The following is a 12,686-nucleotide window of genomic DNA, read 5'->3' on the forward strand; positions in this document are numbered from 1 at the left end:
TCCTGAACTCACCTGGAAACACAGGTGCACTGAAGTATAATAGAAAATAAATATGATAAGCACTGTTTAGAATTTATCATCTATGAAATCGTTATTATTGCCATGTGTCTGAACAGATTGTAACTTTAAAATAAGTCGTGACTAATATTCTCCCTCTAAGCTTCCTTTCTTTAACATTTATTTTTCATCAGCTAATCACCAACACCAGCAAATGACCAGAGGAGTATACTACGAACAAAATTCCATTATGCACTACTCGGCTCGACTAAACCTAAAATTTTCTGTATGGCCTAAATCCTAAGCGTGAAAACCCGGTGACCAACTACAAGAAACATCAAACGGGGTATCAAACAATTATTTCTCCCACTGTAACAGTAAAATGCAACATTGTTTCAAAAAAGACAAGACATTAATGCTCCAGAAAATTGTTAATCGTGGGATTTATCGCACAGCGCAGTAAAATAAACATTTTAATTAAAGTGAATTATTATATCGCCGAGTGTGCTCTCAGCGCTGCTGTTTGTTTCAAAGGTGACGACTGCACACATTAGAGTTCTGGAACTTTAAACTGAATACATCTAATGTCACGGTCCTGCAGCTTAATAAGGGAGACGAGGAAATTGATTTAGTCTGTCGGCAGATAAAAGTGAAATTGATTTTAATTATTGAGCAGGTATTCTTGGTGTGTGTTCTGTGTTCTAATAGCTGTAATTCCAGCAGCAGAAAAGAGACTTAGCAGCAGATTAGAATCAAGTCTGAAAACATTTAGACATTTTCAGCATCATCAAATTGATACCCAGAACATGACCTACTCCTGACCAGATGACACATTCGGCACACATTACCATAGTGTGTTATTCAAGTTTCAGTTTATTCAGGTAGTTTTTCTGCTGTGATGTGATGCCACCATGATTCTTTTCTTTTGCTGCTCTAAAAGTACAGGTAGACTTTCATGACACTATGTGTAACTTTCTTTGACGGCATGTGTTATCGTGACAGGGGTGCCATGAAAATTAGCGAAAAAGTTCACTTCTCACTTCAAGCAACAGACAGTATAAAACATGTGCATAGCCTCTGACTCTGAATAATGAAGCCAGTGCACAAGACCCTTAGGCCTGCATTCTAATGGCCAGTAGGGGGTGACTCACCTCTTTGCAAAAAGACTGAGTCCTAGAAAACTCTACAGGAAAACCTCCCTCAACCTGTGTAAACACTTTCCTGATAAGTACATGGGTGCTATCACTAGCTAATAAGATAAATCAGTGAGTGGTTATGAGTGTTTGTGTTCCAGAAAATACATAAATCGAGCCTGGGGTGCAAAGCTTCTAATGGCAGAAACACTGATATCTGAGTGGAAGTTGGTTCGCTAGCCAAATTTCTTCAATAAGTAACATGATGCAGTTCCATGATTACATACAATAATGGCGCATGTAAATCAAAGGATCACAGTTATAATTGCATTTAATTTAATGAGTGTAGCTTGTGTTTAAATGATGTGTAAACTGAACTTCTTAATTTTGCTGCACCTTAGAACAAAGTTTACTAAAACTTTTATGTAAGAGACGAGTGTGGGATGTGTGCTCTGACAGAGTGGACAGGATGCTGTACACCCGCCAACACTGAGCCTTGTTTGTTGCCTAGTGGCCTGAATTGACGTGCTGGTAAATAAAACATAGCTATAAATTAAAGATGGCACTCACTGGGCCTTGGGAGGATGGATGGACGCTCGCGTGCTTGTCATAATGCTCTGGAGTGTGTGCTTTTTGCCCTTGAGCTACTCGCCCTCACTTTGCTGCACACATACACACCCCCACAGGTGCCACAGGTGGCTAATAGAAACATATATCATTATGATGTATGCTCGGCCTTGATTTCTCTCTCGAAAGCTCATTGAGAGGTGACATCAGAGGCACTTTTCTATAGGTGGCGAAGCAATTAGCGCGCACAGCCACAGCTTAGCGAGAAACAAATGCACCCTGAGGAGAGAGAAACAGTGGAAATGTAATTACAGAGGGGTGAAAAAGGCTTGTTTACATGCTTCTTAGGTGGATTAAAAGCAGATTTTGACTTTATAAACACTGGATTGCAATATTTAAATATAAAGCAAAAATTTGGAGAGCAGTGCAGAATGCGGGAGGGGGATTGTGGTTAAAAGAAAGAACACTAAGAGGAGGAGGAGGAGGAGACTGAGGGGGTGACAGGCTGACAGGCCTGAATGACAGACCAAGCAGAAAAACAGACAGATGAAGAGAGAAGGAATAAATACAGAGCAGTGACAGGAAAAAGAGAGGAAAGGCAGAGAGACAGACAGAGATGACAGGATAATTAGAGATTCATGGATTCCTGGTTGACCGGTGAGAGGAAGAGCAGCTGCTCTCTTGCTACGTCTGGCCAGGGGGGCCGAATAATGAATCGCGATGCTGGAAACACGCGCTGTAACCCCACACACACCACGCCGTGCGGCAGCAATTACCCGCAGACAGATGAAGAGGCAGGTGGAGAGAACTTCAAAAGGACTCGTGGTGTCCCTGTTAACTGCCATATGTCAGGAAAAGGGGACACCAGTTCAAGTCCAGTGACAGCAGGGCTGTACGCAGACCCGCTGAAGGTTCACGGGTGAAAATGAAAAAGTGGCACCCGTGTCACGATAACGCATGCCGTCAAAGAAAGTTACACATAGTGTCATGAAAGTCTACCTGTACTTTTAGAGCAGCAAAAGAAAAGAATCATGGTGGCATCACATCACAGCAGAAAAACTACCTGAATAAACTGAAACTTGAATAATTTCCCACATGACTATAAATGGCGACTCATTTGCACAATTTGTGCTCATTTTACTTTCACTTCAGGCTCTTATTTTGAAAGTTTAGTTGTCGAGTTAGTTTGCTGTCCTGGTTATCATCAATCTTATTCAGATGCTTTACCAAAATTAATGCAGCAGTTATAATTCCAAATATTCCTGTATGATTTCCTATCAAAAAGCCTGATGCACTCACTCAAGTGACTTTATTTTTTCATGCCAAGAAAGGCCACTAAAGATTGTTGAAGTACAGAGAAGGTCAGCAGGAGCTGCACTGTGTCTTTGTGGAACTAGAGAAAGTATATGATAAGAGAGGAACTGTGGTGCTGCATGAGGAAGTCACTTAATGGTAAATGGACTGGTTCTTGTGTTGCACTTTTCTTTTTTACTTGAGCAGTCAAAGTACTTTATACAACATGTCTCGTTCACTCATGAAACCACTTCTTTCTGTCTCTAAGTGCTTTCTAGCTAACATTCACACACATTGAGACGCCTGTGAATGCATCTGGAGCGACTCCACCAACCTCCTCATTAGTGAATGACGTGCTCCACCTCAGAGAAGCCTGTGAGGGCACGGAGCGAAGCTGGATAACAGCATACAGTCACTATAACGTCACAGTGGTTATGACCATCTTTAAGTTACAGCCTATACAATCCCCACATTTTGTGTGGGCAAATCTGATGGTACCGCACCACAGATATGATCAAAGATGGCTCACGAGCACAGTGGACTTTTACATGGTCAGCAGCCATGAATTATACATGTTTTTAATTGCTGGCTGCAGGCGTAGGCAGTGTGCCAGCAGCCAGCTCTGGGCCTCCATTATCAGCTTTATGCTATAGGTCAGGTCAGAGAGCCCACATTAAGGACTCAGTCGGGTCCAGGATCAATTCAGAGATGCTTGTAGATAACTGGACATTTCCAAAAATGAGCTTAGCAAATGCAGGATGAGTACAGGTCTGCAGAACTCACAATACCTTAGAGAGCTGAGGTATCCTGAGTAGTTTGGGAGGAGGAGGATTTTTGGAGTTTAAACAGATAGGAGGCGAACCTGGATAGACACAGGGATATAAAAACAGAGAAGAGAACATCAGAGTGAAATAAAGCATGTTTCACAGTAATTAAATCCACAGCTTGATAGATTAGGGCATTTTAGCAATTGAGAATCAAAAGCTTCAAACTCCTGCTGGAAAAACCAACATAAAGCCAGACTGAATTAATCAAAGACACCTTGTCATTAAAACAATAAAACTAATGTATCAGTGTGTTAACATATTATTTTGGGCAAGTCTGTCATTAAATACGGATGAAAGTATTGAACGGGTCTCAGGCTGCCTTTCAATTAGATGCCATCCATCTGGGTTCTGCTAAATGGCTCAAACACCTTTTGTTTGTCACTGCTCTGGTTTTAATTCAGTTCTTCTATTTTTAGGCTTCACAAGAATCGGGCAGACAGACACTTTGATCCTTGCGTGAATGTGAGTTATTATGCCAAAAGTGGGTCAGGTAAACACCCCGCTATGTTATTTTAATGCATTTCTAAGACTGAGCGGACAGATTTGAATGGCTCTCCTGGATGTCATGTAATGATTTAGAGAGACAAAGAAGAGAAAGCGTTGCGTTTTGCAGCCACTGGAACTGTGGGAGCTGCTGCAGCAGGGCTCATATTGACTAATTAATTAGGATGGAAAAGCTTCGGCACAAAAAATAAACAGTTGAAAAATAATGAGTGCTGTACAAGTATGTGCCATTTCTTTTTAATCTTGCTCTCTGCAAATTTTAACACTAAAACACACTCAGCCAAGGATGCAGTACCAGCAAAGAATTATTAAGATGCTATATATTATAGATTTTTTACTTCAACTTTCTGTTGCTGCCCAACAAAATTGTCAGCTGTTCTTTTTTATGCTTCTCAGTTATCACTGAGTCAATATCTAAATTTTTTATGTAATACTGGTAAATTTAACAGTCAGGGGAGTCAGTGGTCAGGCACAGGAAGGCAGGCACTGTGGTAAACAATCCAGGTGAGAGAAGCAGGGAAAAGGCAGTCCAGAAGGTCATACAACATGAGGTCAACACGAGGAACACCTGAAATGCGCAAGGACGGCCTGACAACGAGGAAGAGCTGGACACACTCAAACGAGGGCAACCGGCTAATTCGGTGTAGATGAAACTGGTGAGGGTGGGGCGGACAATTACAAAGGAGGGAAAACTGAAAACTGACAGAGGAGCAAAGTGATGAGCCGCCTTTCTCATTGCTCAAACTGCACATCCTCGACTCCTCTCTTTATGTGTTATTAACTCCTACCAGAAACACAAGCGGAGGAGGTGAGGACGAGATGAGAGCAGAGAGGAGTTGAAGGAAACGGGCATTTAACCAAAAATGAGCCTTATTTTTAAGAGACGTCAATTAAATATGATAGTGGCGCAGCAGCTGCGTCATAAATTTTTTTATTATAACCCAACCACCGCGGGATTTTATGATGTCAGATGTAACAATGCTCAGTTTTAATTAAATTCACAACATGGCACAATGTGACAAGATATTCTACTTTTTTTAATTATCCACACATAAAAAGTGAAAGGCGTACATTTTATCATCTTAAATAACTGAAACTTATGAAAGGAGATGAAAGAATTTCCTTCCTGTATATTTCAACAAAAAAAATCATAATCGAGTGAAGCTTTTGTGGCTTCGTGATAATTTCATTGTACTCATTTCTATTGCTTTAATTTAACTGTGTGCATCTAATATCATTATGTTGGTGCAAATGGTTAAGGATGAGTGGAAAGTATTTATGTGAGGAGACTATTTTAACATGAAACCAAGGATGACCAAGAAAGCAGGAGGATGCAAAGCAAAAACAAAACCAACACAACCATGTTCATGTTCGTGTCCTGAGGGGGCGTGTCTAGAAACATCTGTAGTAGCAACAACTGCATGCATTATGTTTTTTTCTAAATGTATTACATTTCATATATTGACATGAAAAAGTTGTTTTGCCTTTACCTCCACTTTAGATTAGCGAGGCTGTGACACCAAGAGTGCAGCGGGTTGATGACCACTGGTTTGAGCACAGATAGGAGAGAGCAGTGATGCTCTGCTCAACGTAAAAATAAATTCCTGTCAAATTCAAATTATTTCCATTGTCATGCTGATAATATTACAGTGTGAACAGTTATGATTTGACAAAAAAAGAAAAAAAAGAGAGCAAATATGTGTATACAGGAGATGACCTAGTTGTTCTGTCATCTTATAGTTCCAGCTTGCAGCAGTTGTTCAGGGTCTGTTCAAGTTATCATGTGCAGTATGATGTTTGAAGAAAATAGTGAAGAGTTAAATAAGGATTGATCAGAAGCTTCCCCCCCTCACTCCATTTGGCAGACTAAATACTAAAATTTGGGTCACATCATCAGTGCAGTACCAGTGCTGTAAACTGTATGCTCACGCTGATATGCTGACACCAAAATTTTCTATTTGTACACGTAAAAATAGCTTTTAGAGCTAACTGTCTTCTGTACGGCACATTTGTGGTGCAGTTATTGTAAGGCAAAACTGAAAAATCTTTAGGTGACGTACAACCCAGGTGCAACTGGACTTTTTTTAATCCCTGGTGGTGATAAAATGTATTCCTCTAGCACTTTATTGTGAAACAATGTAAGGTTGTGACAGAGGTGACATCGTTCCATCTACACTGATCCATGCACAGCTTTTCAATATTTTACGAAGTACGAACAGTGAAAGGATTCAGATCGTCATATTTTACAAGATCCATGTAAAACGGAAAAATGTACATCAGAATTCTCCATAAGGGTGATATCTGCAAATTCTTATTTTGATTGGTTGTACTGAAGTCGTGGATTTGTGGCTGCCATCTGTGAGATAGGTTGGAAACATCCTCCTGAAAAGTGTCAAGAAGAATCATCTGACCGTGATGTTTCTTAAGGTTTTCATTCAACAGTGATTCACCATGAAACAGGAAGTTCTTTTAAAGGGGTCAAAAAGGCTTAAAAAGTTCTTGAAAATTGGCAACATACATCTGAAACGATGAGAGCTTTCATTATCTATGGGTCTTATGTGGTAAAATGACTTCAGCACCACCTACAAAATTTTTATGAAGCACCCGTGGCGTTACACTTAACTACACCTTTGTTTATGAAATCCAAGCATATGATGTAAAATCTATGATGTATAAAAAAAAATTCCTCCTAGGTCTGTACATTAAATCCAACTGGATTTAATTTACACTTTTAAATTTAAGATGTTGTAGCATGCTGAATTTCAATCATTCATCACAGCACAAGAGATTGTTATGACTCAAAGGTGAATTGTCCAACATGTTCCAAACGTCACATGTTTGAGTCCAAATCTGGAGACATCTAGATGTTAATATTTAGTCATAGTCAAAGTGCCACCTAGTGGCAAAAGGAAGTTATAAGTACCTTATTGGTGTAGCGGCCAATTAGGCATCCACAAGACAGGAAACACCTTGAATGCAGCACACCTCAGTGTCCAAGGGATCCATCTTTGTTGGTTATGGTTTGTCAAATTTGAGTTTCCTGTTCAGTATATTTAACCTTAAAAATTTAAAGTGTGTTTAATAATTTGATTAACGTTGACTTAATCCCATTTTTATGAAAATATGTGAGTTGACTTTGTAAGAAATACAAAGACATGTAGAAAGCATTCGAAGCGTATAAGCAGTGAAAACATTTGACTTTTATGCTGTAATGTGTCAACAGTGTACTCTTGGACTGGGTTTTATTTCATTACGATGCTTAGCTTGTTGTTGGGTTCATGATTGGTGGCTGCAGCGCTCCCAAAGGGCAAAACACTGACAATATGAGTCATACACATGATCTACCCAAGTAATTTGCTGCTAACTGATTGCTCTGTGTACGAGCTGTCTGGCTTTCCTCACCCTAATGGAAGCACCTCTATTTCGGTTTGGCAGCTACAAAATAACAGTAATCACCTGCTTTGTCAGTGTTAGATTTCTGGTCCAAAGAAAACTTCATAAGCAGCCTAATTCTGCTGTCACAGGCATTATATCAACAGATTTTCTTCCAGTTTGGCTGGATACAGGTGGCAGCAAACCAGAGACAACTGAGCTAAATAGCAAAGCTTCACTTTGTATTCCAGTGAGCCCACTAATGCGATGCTTAATCCAAAGGGTAAACTAGGACCTGCAGTGATATACGCGAGCCAAAAAGACAGACAAAAGAGCTCGGTTCTGTCTCAAATGCGTTTCCAATAAAGAAATAAGACAGAAAATTTATATCTATATATAGAGAGAGAGAGAGAAGAGAGAGATAGATATAGATATATATAGATATATATTAAGAAGAAGTAACTGCTCTCACAGCTAGAGATTACAACACATATGCTACAGCAAGGGGGAGCCATGACAACAGGTCAGGGGGAGATATCATCATCACCCCCACCTGAGATTGGGTACCAAAACCCAAGTATGACTGAAGAAGTAGCATTGAGTGTGAGAGGAACTGACCTGAAAGACAGGATCATGGCGACGCTTGTAAAGAAAGACAGGACCCTCAAACTCCCAGACCTCTGGTACAGGACCCGAGCTTGAAGGATAAAGACTGCCCACAGGGGCGAGAGAGACACATAAGTCTGAATATAATGAATGAACGGAGAAATATGTGGAATGCAATGCATTTCAAATTTTCGTAGTTAAATTAATTAAAAAGTCGCTTTTAGTGCGAACAGCTAATCAGCAATTTAAAAACCAAATTTTTACTATTTTAAAGAAGACAAAGGTCCAGACAGCATACTGAAACAAAGCTCATTTATTTCAGCGTCGTTAAAAAAAGCCCTACCCTTCCCTACCCTGTTCATTAGCCAGGTCTGGGCAAAGTACTTATAACTTATTATTAGGTTGGACTGTACATTTTCAGTAGTCTTAGATCTTCATTAATTTGGAATGCTTGATGCAAATGTTCATTCATGCTGGGAAAACATATTCCAAATTGATGATAAAAATAAGTAAGTAAATAGAAGGTGAAAGGCAAGAAACAGTCACAACTAATAACAAAGGGTGGCCATAATCTCAATGGCTCATAGTCTCAACACCCAACTCAGTGTTGTTGGGGCTGTCATAGGGCACCAGTCTGTCACAGCGCTAACACAGAGAGACAGCCAATTTAGAGCCACCAGTTAGCCTAACAACCGTGGTAGATCAACCCTGTAGATCAAAGACAGTTTTTCCCTTTAAATTTGTGGGTTTTATCCTATAAATTTGCTCATTTTTTCTCGTTTTCGTATAAATATGTAATTTATTCTTCATAACTTCAAAATCTGTGTTCAGTGTTTTCCTGATAAATCTGTGGAGGATTTTCTAATGTTTTTACTTGTAATTCTTTCTTCCTCAGAAAAGTGCACGTTTTTTTAAATATAAATTTTCTATTTTTTCTCTTAGATTTGAGTTTTCTTCTGATAATTTTCTCTCAGGAATTTAAATTATTTTACTTGTTAAAAAAAGAAGTCATAGACTAAAATATTCTGGATGAGAGAAATGTCAAACATTCCACTAGAAAAAATAGCTTTCATATTAAAAACCAAACACTGGGTGTTTAAAGGTCTGAGACTTGTTTCTGTCTTTTTACTCATCATTTTTGTGAGAGTTTGAATTTCAGTGTGTTGAACATGAGGGTGAAACATTTTTCCTTTCCATATCCTGTATATTTGTGTCACAGTATCGTCAGCTACAAATTCATGTGCAGTGCATTCATTTGGCCTGTGTTACTGAAGGTCACCGTGTCCCTTAAAGCTATCCCAGCATGCACTGACTGAAAGTCAGTCAGGCTGACAAGGAGCCAACATGACCATATTTTTTATCTGAGGGCATTTCTAAAGCACCACTTGACCTGAGCTGCATGTCATTTTGCTGTGAAGAAAAAAAGACTAAACATTGAGGTGAGAGTGGACCGGCTCCATTCACAAAGGCCGCGATTCAAACCAGTAAGAGAAGCGCATTCAAACGAAAAGCTAAGAGTTTAAGAAGCATCAGCATCTCTCAGCCTTTCAGTTGTGCATGAAAGGCTGAAAAATTACAACTTTCTCCTCTTTTCTAAGCATCGATCCCAGCCAAGCAACACAGTCTGCATTTTAATTCCTACTAACAGTTATTTTCACAGCCAGTAGGTTTGCTAATTAACTATTTTGTGCATCATATTTTAAAAGTAAGAGTAAACACAGCCTTGTAAACACATACCTTTTAGAACAGAAAGTTCACTTAACTGAACGATAATTAGCATTAAAAGCTGAAACTAGAGAATTAGAGCTTTGTAATTATTATTTAGAAAGGTCAGTAAAGTCATTTACTTTCAACTAAAATCTAATGACTGCATTTTACAACCTTAGAAAACTGTGCATGTTCTGCTATCAGCTCCAGCACAGCACACAGTGCAGAAAGCTACAAAGTAAAACTTTATTGGTCAGATAAGTGACAATGAGATAAAGTCTTCTTGTGCAGGGTGAGAGTGGGTCAGGTGGGCAGGGAGACGAGCTCAAAGCAGGTACTCTGAGTAAAGACATGTAAGTATAAAACAGTACAAACAGGTCGGTAAACTCGAGCTCCTTTTTAACCAAACTTTAACCAAAGTAGTTTGTTTTTAAAATATGGTTCCCGTTTCCCATGACGACAAAAGTATTTATGCTGCTGCAAAGAAAATGTGTGTTTATGCAACTTTTAATGCAGCACAAAAATATTAGAAGCATAGCAGACACAAGAAAATGACAACAGTTTGAAAAGAGACAAAGTATCAAAGTTGACTTTCACCACTTTAAAAACAGTATTGGCAACTTAGTATCAGTTTTTCCCTTGTTAATTATTGTAGACACAGACATATGATAGGTGAATTCAGTGAATTTTGTTTTATGCGCACAAAAAGCAAAAAAAAATTTGCAGGACATCAGGAGCTTAATTTTATTTATTTGATCATTTATTTTGGGATTTGATCGATCATATACTCAGATGCACTTTTAATGGCAGAAGTTTCTTTATCATTTCGAGCTGCTGATCCAAATTCAGTGATTTTCGCACCAGGAGTTATCAAGCACAGGCCCATTGAATCACACACTTTGGCTGGATTCATTTTTAAATATCTGACTCTTGCACTGAGTGTTAAAAGCTAAAAGCTTGCTCTCAGTTCCCCTCCTGAAAAGATTAGAAAATTATTTCTTCCGTCTCTTTTTCATGGATTGTTGAACTTGAGCTGAGGAGACTCATTTCTTTTATCCACTCGGGCTCTCCAAAGAAATTAAATCAGTTATCATGTAGCCCTAATTGTGCCGCTCATTCACACGGCTCTCTTTGAAGCCTTCCTGACCCGTCTCCCTTCTGTCTGTTTTACCCTTTAATTTACCTGCCCATCTAGGCCAACAGAGAAAAAAATTTGTTGCCATAGCAACGCCTTGGCAGTAAGAGGAAGGGTTACCCGAGCACACTGGTATTTAAACACACACACACACACACACACACACACACACACACAGAGCGAGAGCGCAGGTCAGTGGAGAAATCAGCTCTTCAGCTTCTGCAGCCATGCAGCAGCAGAGGATCTGTGCACAGTAACCTTAAGGCAGCCTTTCATGTTGCTCCGCCAAAGGGCTTCCAGATTTTATGTCTTTTAATGTTCATCTAGTTTGGAGGCTGTTAAAAGCTTCACAGTAATCTATTTTAAGTCAGAGCGGGCCCTTCGCTCGGAGCGTCTTCAGGAAAATGTTTCGTAACTTTTCTGCGCTAAAGTCACCGGAAGTCTTTCCAGAAATAAAATGCAAATGAAAATATTGAAGCTGTCAGCAAAACCCTGCCACATAAAAAATATGAATAAAATAAATCAAAAACACTATTTTTTTTTCAAAGAAGAAAAAGAATTGAATCGTCTTGTCGACACGGTTTCCCATCATGCAGCAGGAGAGTCCCCGCAGAGGGACACCACAGGCAGACCTGCCTTTACTATGTACGTTTTAAGTCTTTACTTCAGGAGGAATAAACTTGCTGCACTCTCTGCTCCAGTGTCAGACAGCAGAGGTGAAGGTTCAGATCTTTACTGATCCTCGTAACTTCCACCAGGCAGCTTTTTTACATTTACATTGTGTTTTACCAACTTGCTGAAACACTGGTTTGCTGTGGGACAGTTATCAATGAGTAGTTAATCTGTTGTATGCACTTATTTTCCCTTAGAAAAAAGAAGTTGTTTTGTTTCTTTTCTGCTATTGAGATCCTCAGTCTGATCCTACAGTTTCTGGATGGCAAGAATTCACAAAGGGAAGATGTCACAGAGGGAAAAGGGAAACTGACCACGAACCAAAAACAGAGTATGAAAAAGAACCGGGGAGCAGGACCGCTTTGAGCTGGTAGAGCAGTGTCAGTCATGCAGACAAATTGCAGGCGTCGCGTTGGATCCAGATGGGCTGTCAAAACTGTCTGATGGCACAGGCAAAGGAAGTGATGACATGTCAGCTAACATAGAGGTTATTTTGTTCAGACATGAGTACCTGTGTCTCACAGCATGTGTTTAACATTCAGAAACTAGAAGATGCTACCTTATAAAGTGGAGCTATTCAGCTTTGCCTTATTTTCTGTCACTTATCCTGAATGTTTATATCAAACATGGACAAAACATAATGGCAATATATCATATACTAAAGGAAATACTTCTGAATCTGAGTTCCTGCCAGTACACCATATCAATCAATACATAAACAAAGCCACATTAGGGTTAGTCAGTGTGGGCCTCTTTAATGACACAGCAGATAGTTCTGAGGGGTCTGTGAGTCCATTTTTTTTTCCCATGTACCACCAAGTTTCTGTATATCTTTATATAATCTTTAAGCTCCATACTGGCCAGATGTCATAT

Source organism: Pelmatolapia mariae, linkage group LG8 (genome assembly GCF_036321145.2).
Source record: "Pelmatolapia mariae isolate MD_Pm_ZW linkage group LG8, Pm_UMD_F_2, whole genome shotgun sequence".
Classification (NCBI taxonomy): Eukaryota; Metazoa; Chordata; class Actinopteri; order Cichliformes; family Cichlidae; genus Pelmatolapia; species Pelmatolapia mariae.